Source organism: Rattus norvegicus, chromosome 8 (genome assembly GCF_036323735.1).
Source record: "Rattus norvegicus strain BN/NHsdMcwi chromosome 8, GRCr8, whole genome shotgun sequence".
NCBI lineage: Eukaryota > Metazoa > Chordata > Mammalia > Rodentia > Muridae > Rattus > Rattus norvegicus.
This window is the reverse complement of record NC_086026.1, coordinates 122,006,323-122,016,887: the sequence shown is the minus strand read 5'-3', so window position 1 is coordinate 122,016,887 and position 10,565 is coordinate 122,006,323. Positions and strand designations below refer to the sequence as shown.

Here is a 10,565-nt window from a genome sequence, read left to right as displayed (position 1 = left end):
TTGTCATGCTTTCTGTCCTACCTTGTGTGTATTTGGTTTATTTTATGTTTCTGTGGTTTTGGGTGAAAATTGTGTGCAAAGAACAGACAGGCTCAGGCACCACACTGGTCTCTGCAAGAGCTTCTCCCCAACTCCACCAAGCCCCCACATGTATCACTGTAAAGAAACCCCTTGGAGCCCAGTATGTGGCACACCTGATTGGACCCTTCCCCCTGAGCTCTGACAGACACCAGGAAAGAGGCAGACTCGATGTCTCAAAACCTAAATTTGTAGCTGCTGGTGTTTCACCAAGGGCTGGATTTAATTTAGGAGACATTCAAGATGATTTAAAGCAATTGCTTTCAAGCTTCCTTGAGGCTTAGATTCCCTCATGAGTTGATGAAAGCTCTGGATTCTCTTCAGGGGGGAAAAAAAGCACAAACATATACTTTTAAACAATTCTGGCCCATTCAGTGTATCTCTCAAAGCTCCCAGTGTGCCTCTGTTTAAATATCCATGTTATAAATACCAGGGAGGGAAAGGAAGTTGCAGTCTTCCCTCCTTTCACTTCTGCATACATTTGTATCTTTATTTGTTTCATTGTTATTTTAAACAGTAGCTCACCCTGCAGCCCTAGTTGATCCCAAACTCACCCTGTGTACCTACCTGGCCTTGAATCACCTGGGGTGATCCTCTTACCCCAGCTTTAGTGTAAGGCTTATCAGCGTGAATCACCATGCCTGGCTAGGATGGAAACTTTAAATGATTTCAAACTGTTTGTCAGAAGGCAGATTGTGTAGTTCTGGCAGAGAATTGGCTGCAAGGCAAGCTGGTCTCTGCTTTAGATCTTGCCTTCAGGTCCCTGCCTTGACTTCCTGTGCTGATGGATTTATCAAGCATAAGATGAAATGCCATCCCTCCCTCACCCCTCCTTAAAGTTGACTGATTGCTCTGGCCTGTGGTGGAATCAGGTTTACCGGGAAGACCATGGCTGAGTGGAGCAGTGGAGACCTGAGCTATTGACTAGGTAATAAGTACAATGGGACCCACCAAGCCATAGCTGCAAACACTCAACGGGTGTGCCTGAAGGAGGGCGTCCATAGCTCAGAGTGTGCCCTGTGCCTGAAGGAGGGCGTCCATAGCTCAGAGTGTGCCCCAGCCTTCCCTCAAGAAAAACCCAAAGAGAAAAGTTCACAAGCTATGGAAGGAGACCATCAGAAGGAAGGATCAGGATGTCCCAGAGAGACTACATTCCCGCCACGAAAATCAGCTGAGAACACGCTTCGGCAGAGGTGTGATGGAAATTCTCAGAAACAAGAAAGAGATGGGATCCGTTTGAAAATAGATGGTATGAAGTGGCTGATCAACTGGAAAATAATTCCTCTGGCAGGAGGAGGGCATTGCAGTAGATACGGAGGAGTAGATGATACAGGCGCACCGTGCAACACACAAGACTAGAAAATGGAAAAAGGAGATTTGCGATGATTAATCTCGGTTGTCTTGATTCCATCTAGAGTGAAATAAAAAAAAAAAAATCTAAGCTTGGGGCAGACCCGAGAGGAGTTTTCTTATTCAGAGTACTTGAAGCAGGAAGACCCACCCTAAGTCCGGACCACACCTTCCCATGGCAGTCCAGATGAAAGGACATGGAAGAAGGAAATATCTTGGTCCCTGATGACCCTCACTCTTGCTGGAAAGTTCATCTAGCCCTGTGGTGCAGAGTTTATTCATGGAGATTAGAACCAACTTCTTTGGGATGCTAATGTACCCTGAGGAGCATGCAGCTATCCAGGATCCCTCAGGACTCAGCACTAGACTGAGGTTGAATACCTATCTGATTCTTTCTTTAAATATTTATTTCCTGTGCACTCATGTTTTTGCCTGCATATATGTCTGTGTGAGGGTGTTGGATATCTGAAACGTGAGTTACAGGCAGATATGAGCTGCCATGTGGGTATTGGGCATTGAATCCGGGTCCTCTGGAAGTATGACTAGTGCTCTTCCTCTCAACCGTCTCTCCAGCCCCCAGCTATCAGATTCCAGGATGAGCCAGACATTGTTAGACGATGCAGACTGTATCCTGTAAGCCAGTCTGATAACACACACACTCACACACATTCACACACACACTCACACACACACTCACACACACTCACACACACACTCACACACACACTCACACACATACTCACACACACTCACACACTCACACACACTCACACACACTCACACACTCACACACTCACACTCACACCCACACACTCTCACACACACACTCATACACACACACTCACACACACACTCACACACTCACACACACTCACACACTCACACTCACACTCACACCCACACACACTCTCACACACACACTCACACACACTCACACACACACTCACACACACTCACCCACTCACACACACTCACACACTCACACACACACTCACACACTCACACTCACACACTCACACACACCCACACACCCACACACACTCACACACACACTCACACACTCACACACACACTCACACACTCACGTACACTCACACACACTCACACACTCACGTACACTCACACACACACTCACACACACTCACACACACACTCACACACACACACTCACACACACACATACACACTCACTCACTCATACACTCATTCATTTAATCAAGCACTCTCTTTAGAGAACCCTGACTAATATAGCAGTGGAGAAAATAATTCAGAATAGAACAGAGACATAAAAGCTGAGACGTGAGACAGACATAGGGAAGCAGATTGCAGAATGCACAATTAAAATTTTTTCTTTTAGGACACATGGATTGACCCGTGGCTCCAGCTGCATATGTAACAGAGGATGACCTTGTTGGGCACCAGTGGGAGGAGAAACCCTTGGTCCTGCCAAGGCTAGACCCCCCCCCCAGTGTAGGGGAATGTCAGGGTGGGGAGGTGGGAAGGGGTGGGTGGTTGGGTGGGGGAACACCCTCATAGAAGAAAGGGGAGGGGGATGGGATAGGAGGTTTATGGATAGGAAACCAGGAAAGGGGATAACACTTGAAAGGTAAATAAAAAATATCCAATTAAAAAATTCCTTTTAGTTCTGTGTAAGTTGGTGTGTGGGTAAGTTCATGTGATTTCAAAGTCTGAGGAGGACAGAGGTACCCTATGAACGGCCTTGCTGACTTAACAGCTGAGCCTCTCTCCAGCCAATAGCAGGTAGATTTCCACCCGCTACAGGGCATGGAAATGACAAAGCTGGTGTTTAAGGGGGGGGAAGGTAATGAGAGTTCCCAGAGATCACAAGATATCACTGTCAGACAAATGCAAGCTTCTACAGTCCCATCCTCAGTAAAAGATGCCAGGAAAGAAAAACATTTCCAAAGCCCCTCAGGAAAAAAAAGTTCCTGATTTTAAATCACAAGCTATCCTCCCTCAACTCAATATGACCAGCAGGAAGCATGCTACCATGTGGGGCTCATAAAGGCTGGCAAAATGAAAAAGAAACTCCTATTTTGATTTTAATTATCCTAGTAATTTTGTATCATTCACAATTCTTGTATTAAATATGATAAAGATAAATATTTTAAAAAAACTAATAACCTGGTTCAAAGTATAGGACGATTGTACCTGAGTCTGTTCACTTTAAACTTCCTGAGTCTGCTCACAGTCTTTATGGCTTAGCTGCAGTCGCAGTGTCTTCTGTTGTCTCTTTCCTTTTATGTGTGGTCTTCTTCACAGCACACGTACCGTTTAGAACCCACGACACGTTTAGGGGCACATGGGAATGTTTAATTTTAAATACTATCAAGATCAGAAGAGGACTGAGGAGATGATCCACTGCTGGGTTCCCAGCACCTATGTCAGTTGGCTTACCACAGCCTATAACTTCAGGAGCTCTCTTGCTTCCATGGGCACCTGCATGTATCTGCATGTTCATACACACACACATGTATGCATATATTCATATACACACATGTATACATATATTCATATACACGAATAAATCATAAGAGAGATCTTTAAAACTCAGAAGACAAGATGAATCTAAGAATAATGGGTTAGCTCTTGATAATATGCCTTTATATCTATGCAGTGATCAATATTAATATACATGCAGAGAGAGAGAGAGGGAGAGAGAGAGAGAGAGAGAGAGAGAGAGAGAGAGAGAGAGAGAGAGAGAGAGGGAGAGAGAGAAATAAAAGACAGACCCATAAGTCAAAATGCTTTGGACCCATGGAAACCCTAGGATAATCATGCACCTCTAACTTCATGTTCTTATTTTGGTTTCCACAAAAGCAAAATGTGAGTCCAGTTCTCTGGGGAACTTATTTGTGGACAGATCTTAGGGAGCAGATGTGGGGTATGGGAGGCAGGCAGAGAAGGAAGAAGTGTCAATATCCTTTCTGCTCTGTATATATGCTGCATGAGTCAGTTTCACTGAATCCTCTCCCCAAAGATGAACAGAGTTTCTCATAGCAATGCCCCTCTCCCTGGGAAGGGCACAAGGCGTGGGCATTTGGCTGTTGATTACTGTCCTTCCTTTGTTAAGTGCTTTCCTAGAAGCCTTTACCTCCCTTATACAGAACTGGCAGACATGCTGAGGGTCTCCCTGGCACTAGAGCAGGAATAGAAGCAGAAAACTCTAAACGCTTGTTCAAGATGAGATCCTGTGAGCCTTCAGGAGAACCAGCGTGGCTGGTACAGCTGATGCCAAGACCAGAATGGGGCCACCAGGATGTGACTCAGAGTGTACCCAACTGGTGCAATTGTTCTGGAATCAATCTCAGTTACACCTGTACTTTCATTTCACTTTATTTTTTGTAAGAGCTCAACCCACACCGCATAAATATGTGTGTGAAAATATATACATACACATAACTATATATTTGTGCATTGAACATATCTAAGGTTCCTTTTTTCCTAGAAATAGAAATTGCTTGAGGTCATCAGCTTTGCTTATTTCACAGAGTCTTGCAAGTAGCAAGTGTAGGAAACATAACTCTAATTTAACTTGGATAAGGAATTCCAAGATTATGAATTAGGAGAACTGAATTCCAGACCCCACCCTAAAACACACATGATCCTTGATACCGCGCCACTTCTCCATCTGTTTGGGATCTCACAGCTGTTTCTATAAAATTCGGAGTCTATACACTTTTCTCCGAAGATCCTCTGGATCTGCCAGTTAATTCCATTTAGCTTAGCTTTGTTCAGCCTTTTAGAGCCCAAATTACATCCCAGGCTTAGTGTTAGGGTTCCCATTGCTGTGAAGAGACACCGTGACCAAGGTAACTCTTATAAAGGACACCATTTAACTGGGGCTGCCTTACAGGTTCTGAGCTTCAGTCCATTATCACCATGGAAAGAAGTATGACAGCATCCAGGCAGGCATGGTGTAGGCATAGTTAAGAGTTCCATATCTTGTTCCAAAGGCAAACAGGAGAAGACTGTCTTCCAGGCAGCTAGGAAGAGGGTCTCAAAACCCACCTCCAAGGTGACACTTCCTCTAACAAAGCTACTCCTACTCTAACAAGGACACACCTCCAAATAGTGCCATTCCTTGGGCCAAGCATATTCAAACCACCACACTCAGGATTGTAGAGATAAAACCAGCATCATTTTACCGAACAGGTATGAGGCATCTCTTTTAGAAGGATTATATATAGCACCATGAAACAGGAGTGACAAGAAAGTAGTAGGGACATGTGCCTAGGGGGCATTTTACCAGTCCTGGGCATGCGCAGATACATGACTGAGGGGTGGAGAATACTCCAGGCAGAACTTGACTGGGAAAGAAGAGACATTGAAATTGCAGACATCTGCATAATTAGTGAGAAGAGATGTTTCTGGGGCTCGATGACCTTGGGAGCTGTGCTATTCCAAAGCCTCATTTTGTCTTCCTATGGATGGATATTTGGTATTCTTATTAGAGTTCTAATGTGTGTTAGCCTAAGCCCAGAAAAGGCACCCTGACTGTAAGGCCAAGTGGAAGCTTCCAGAGTGAGAGAGACAAGACAGCGTTCTTGGTTTGCTGGGGAAGGGGAATCAACTTTTGCTTTCTCATTAAACAGCATTGTAGACATGGATTAAAAAAATCACAGCCACAGGCCAATAGAAAGGATCTGTTATCTACCTAGATGAATCCTGAGTCCACTCCTGTACGTTCAAGTCATCTCAGTGTCCCTCTCTTTGATAATAATAAACACATTTCTTTCTAGAACTCAGCCTCTAATATTTTCTCCCTATTTGTGGTAATTGGGGGTTTTGGATTACTCCACGGAAAAAGCCATTGAAATAGTCTAGGGAAGTAGCCATTTATAAGTTCAAAGAACACATTGCAGGAACCCCAATCCTCTAGGTAGAATGTTGACATCCCACTCTCAGATTGATAGACTAGAGTCAGAGATGGCCTCAACTATATGTCATGATGTCATTTTTCATAATGTTCTTTGCTGATAAAGGTGTCACACCACAGGTGTGACGATAAACTGAAAATATTGCTCTCCTTGGAGAAACGGCCATTTCAATAACCTGTTTCTTTACAGAAGACTAACAAATGACAAAACTTACCAAAATAGTGAGTAGCAGTCTCACCAATATTTCCCCAGGGAAGAAGCAAGATCTCAAAGACTTTGTTACTTGGAGAGAAGTTCATTTCTTAGAAAAGAGGCTCTCTAAAACAGTCTTTGGTGCTAATGGCTGTTCTGGCAACAACTGTCTTTCCCTCGGTCATAATAACTGCTTAAAACTCAACATGAATGTCGTCACTTTAATCTACCTGTGGATATCTCAGCCTTAGTTTGTGTTGACTCTTGGCCTTATCATTTGTGGACTGTTAACAAATGAAACAATTCTTATTTTAAAGGAATAAAAGATGGGACTAAACCATCAACCAAAGAGTACACATGGAGGGACCCATGGCTCCAGCTGCATATGTAGCAGAGGATAGTCTTATCTGGCATCTAGGGGAGGAGAGGCCCTTGGTCCTGTGAAGGCTCAATGCCTCAGTATAGGAGAATTCCAGGGCAGTCAAGTGGGATTGGAGGGTGTGTTGGTGAGCACTCTCATAGAAGCAGGGGGAGGAGGGATGGGATAGGGGTTTTGTGGAGGGGAAACCAGGAAAGGTGAAAACATTTGAAATGTAAATAAATAAAATATCCAAAAAGGATATGATTTATGTGGCCCAGTCATGAGTGACCATGGCCAAGGGACATATGCTTATCATGGTCCAGTGAGATAGCAGTTTTAGGAAACTTTTCTAAGAACAGAACAAAGAGCCTCTATGCAGGCCATGGGTCAATGCCTGATGTTTTATCACCCCCTCTCTAAAAATGCATGTTTGAGAGTATGCATGCATGCGCATCACTTTCATGGAAACACCTGCCAAAGTCAGAAGAGGGCATTGGATCGCATAGAACTGCAGTTACTGGAGCTGTGAGTCCTCTGATGTGGGTGCCAGAATCAGACCTCAGTCTTTTGCAAAAGCAGCAAATGCTTTGAGCTCCTAGGCATCTCTCTAGCTCTACTTTCCACAATTTATTTATTTATTTACTTATTCATTCATTCATTCATTCATTCATTCATTCATTCATTTGAGAGATGGTCTCTCACTGAACCTAAAGCTGACTGATTGGCTAGACGGGCTGGTCAGAAAGTCCCAGGATCCTCCTGTCTTTGGTCAAAGCTGGCATAGTAAGAGTGTGCCACCTCATTGGCCTTTACCTGTGGGTACTGGGGATCCTGACAATGTCCTCATGCTCACACAGCAAGCACTTTATCCACTGAGCCATCTTACTAGATTTCAGAGTCTCATTCCTTTTCAATTCATTTATCAACTACTTCCTAAGTCGTCGTGCCTTTCAGAATACGAAAATTGTAAGATTCTGGGATGAACTCATCCTTGGATAAGTTTCTGTCTTTCCTAGGGTAAGTAGAAACCCCCCAAAGTAATTCTTGTACTTACATATCTTCAGTTATATTTCTAATTATCTATGACCAAATAATATCCATCTCAAACCTTTTTGTCTCAATCCAGTAATGGCGTCTATCACGATTATGGAATGTTGACTCCAGGTTTTGCTTCTCAGTGGCTTTCTGGGTCATTAGGAGTTCATGGTGTGGTCATAGGAAGATTTCACATGCATGTATGGTTCCTGAGACCACTGAAAGAGAGGAGGGTTAGTTTAGATGTCTCTGTTCACACAGGTTGTTCAGATGACAACCTTGGATACCTCATGGAATGGGAGTTTTGAGATTGAATTCCTTTTGGCCAGTGATTTTCCTCACAGTCAACCTCCTTAGAGTCAGCCTTATTAGAAACACAATTGTAAGCCACAAGGCTTTTTTCCCCAACTACCTTAAGAAGGCAACCATTGCTATCTCAAGAGCGTTCTTTTGGTTACAGCTGAGTTCCCCAGTCTGGCTCACATTCAAGAGGTGACATGGTGTCAGAGTGTAAACACTGACAGATTTGGTTGCTAGGGACTGTCCTTGGAGACTAGCTGCAGTGGACGGGCAGTGAGTATTCTGAGAGTCTTTTGAATTGATAGCTCAGCTTTCCCTTAATGCAAAAGTTTGACCTGGGAAGATGCATGGGGTTGAAAAAGTTCTTTTTAAATCATTCTGTTAAAGGATGTCTTGTGGCATGGGGGTGGATGGGTGTGCTAGATAGTTCTGTGTAAACTTGACATGGAGTCAGTTGAGAAAGTACCCTAACCAGATTTCCTTATGGGCAAGTCTGTGGCACATTTTCTTGATTGATGATTGATATGGGAAGGCCCAGCTCACTGTGGGCGGTGCAACCTCTGTGCTGCTGGTGCTGGATGATGTAAGAAAACTGGGTGAGCAAGCCATAAAGAGAAAACTAGTAAGCAGCATCCCTTCATGACCTCTGCGTTAGCACCTGCCTCCAGGTTCCTGCCCTTAGTTCCTGCCTGACTTCCCTTAGTGGTAGACTGTTATCTGAAATTGTAAGCCAAAACAAACCCTTTCTTTCCCAAGTTTTTTATTGTCATGGTATTTTATCACAGCAATAAAACCCTAACGAAGACTGTGGGTTTGGATTGTGAAGAGGCTCCAAGGGTGCAGGGATCAGCAACAACCAGCTCTGTCATGGCCAGTGAGAGAACATAGTTTTCCCTAGAAAAGTTCAAGGGTGAGATGTAGCACAATGGTAGGACCCTGCCCAGTACATGTGAAGTCCTGGGTTTAGTCTCCAGCAAATCAAAGTAAAATAAGGCAAAAGATGTAAAGAGCCAAGGTGACATTCGTATATTAGAAATATAAGGATCATTGTGCAGAAACAGTAAGGAAAGTAACTGCAGGGCAGATGACACAGTGCTCTGAATCCTTGCCTGATGCTCAAGAGATCCCCTGACCCCAAAGCTGGAGTTCACTGACAGGGAATCCAAGCTGTTCACTCCTCTGCCCTTCCTACCTTGATGCTCTCATTTCTCTTGGATTTTTGGTGACCCTGGATTCAAGTTTGCTTTTGAAACCTGGGATTTAGCGAGTATACCATGAACAGTCATTAGGAGGTAAAGCCAACTCTTCTGTGGTTGAAAATCTGTTCCAAAAGGCAATGCAGTTAGTTCCTTTTAGAATGAGTTGATGTGTGATGGTGGCACAGCCAAGAAAGAACGTGTCTAAAGTGTCTGAAGTGGTACACGGACAGTAGACAATGCTGCATTGTTCTATGTTCTATGTTCAGAATGTGCCACCTGGTCTCAGCCCCATCTCAGTTACTCATGGTGTCATATGGAGCAAGTGAAAAAACCTAGCTCGAGTCTCAGGATGGCGCGCCCCAGGAAACACCGATCCCGGACGAGCCCCCAAATGAAAGATCCCAGTCAGAGAGAGACCCTTACTCAAGTCTCGGGAAATCGCGGACCCCAGACACAGAGAGACCACTTTGGATGTAATAAGCAAAGGCGAGGTTTATTACGGAGACCTATTACAAAGATCTCCGGGCCGACATGTATCCCACGCAGGAGACAGAGAAGTCGACTCCGAAACTCAAAAGTCAGGGGTTTCTATAGGGAAGGCTAGGGGGTTTGGTGCGGTTACACACAATTGGCTAATTTCTGGCGCGGCTATAAGTGATTGGCTCATTCAAACATGGCAGTGAGATTACAGCACAGCAGAAGAGTACGTGCTGACTGGGGCGTTTAGGATTTTAGAAGCGAGGGGCTTATCAGGGTTTGAAAGACATCTGGTTAAGGTGTGACTCTGAGTAAGCTGGGGGAGGTACCCTCCTGCCAAATGGTTTATGAGTCAGTTTTGATAGCTTGGGCTGGTTCCTGTATTCCTTTTCTTTATCTTTATGGCCTGTCAGCCCTGAGTCTGTGGATTTTGAAACTTATTTTTTTAATTTTATATTTTTAAACCTTAAATCTGTATAATTTTCCTTTCACAAGTTAGTCTGTGTGTCTGTGACTCAGTTTCCTCATCTACAAGATGAGAACAAGAGCTTATTTCCCGAGTAGTTACTTTAAAGATTAAGTGACTCATTACTACTAAATACCAACAACTAAGTATAATGCCAAATCATTGGAACTAGAATAGTACTGCCCATTATTTACACCACTTGAGCC

At 44.0% G+C, this 10,565-nt stretch overlaps 1 long non-coding RNA gene across 2 annotated transcripts; it reads right to left on the bottom strand.

Annotated features, from left to right (window-relative positions):
- Positions 1–541: 541 nt before the first annotated feature.
- LOC102554058 (uncharacterized) lies at positions 542–9,657 on the bottom strand. Of its 2 annotated transcripts, none has more exons than XR_356621.5 (3): positions 9,410–9,657; positions 7,991–8,135; positions 542–1,433 (listed from the first exon to the last, which is right to left on the bottom strand). It is a non-coding gene; the product is annotated as an uncharacterized LOC102554058 (long non-coding RNA). The 2 variants fall into 2 exon arrangements; XR_005488494.2 differs by having other exon boundaries at positions 542–1,489; positions 9,410–9,645.
- Positions 9,658–10,565: the final 908 nt, after the last annotated feature.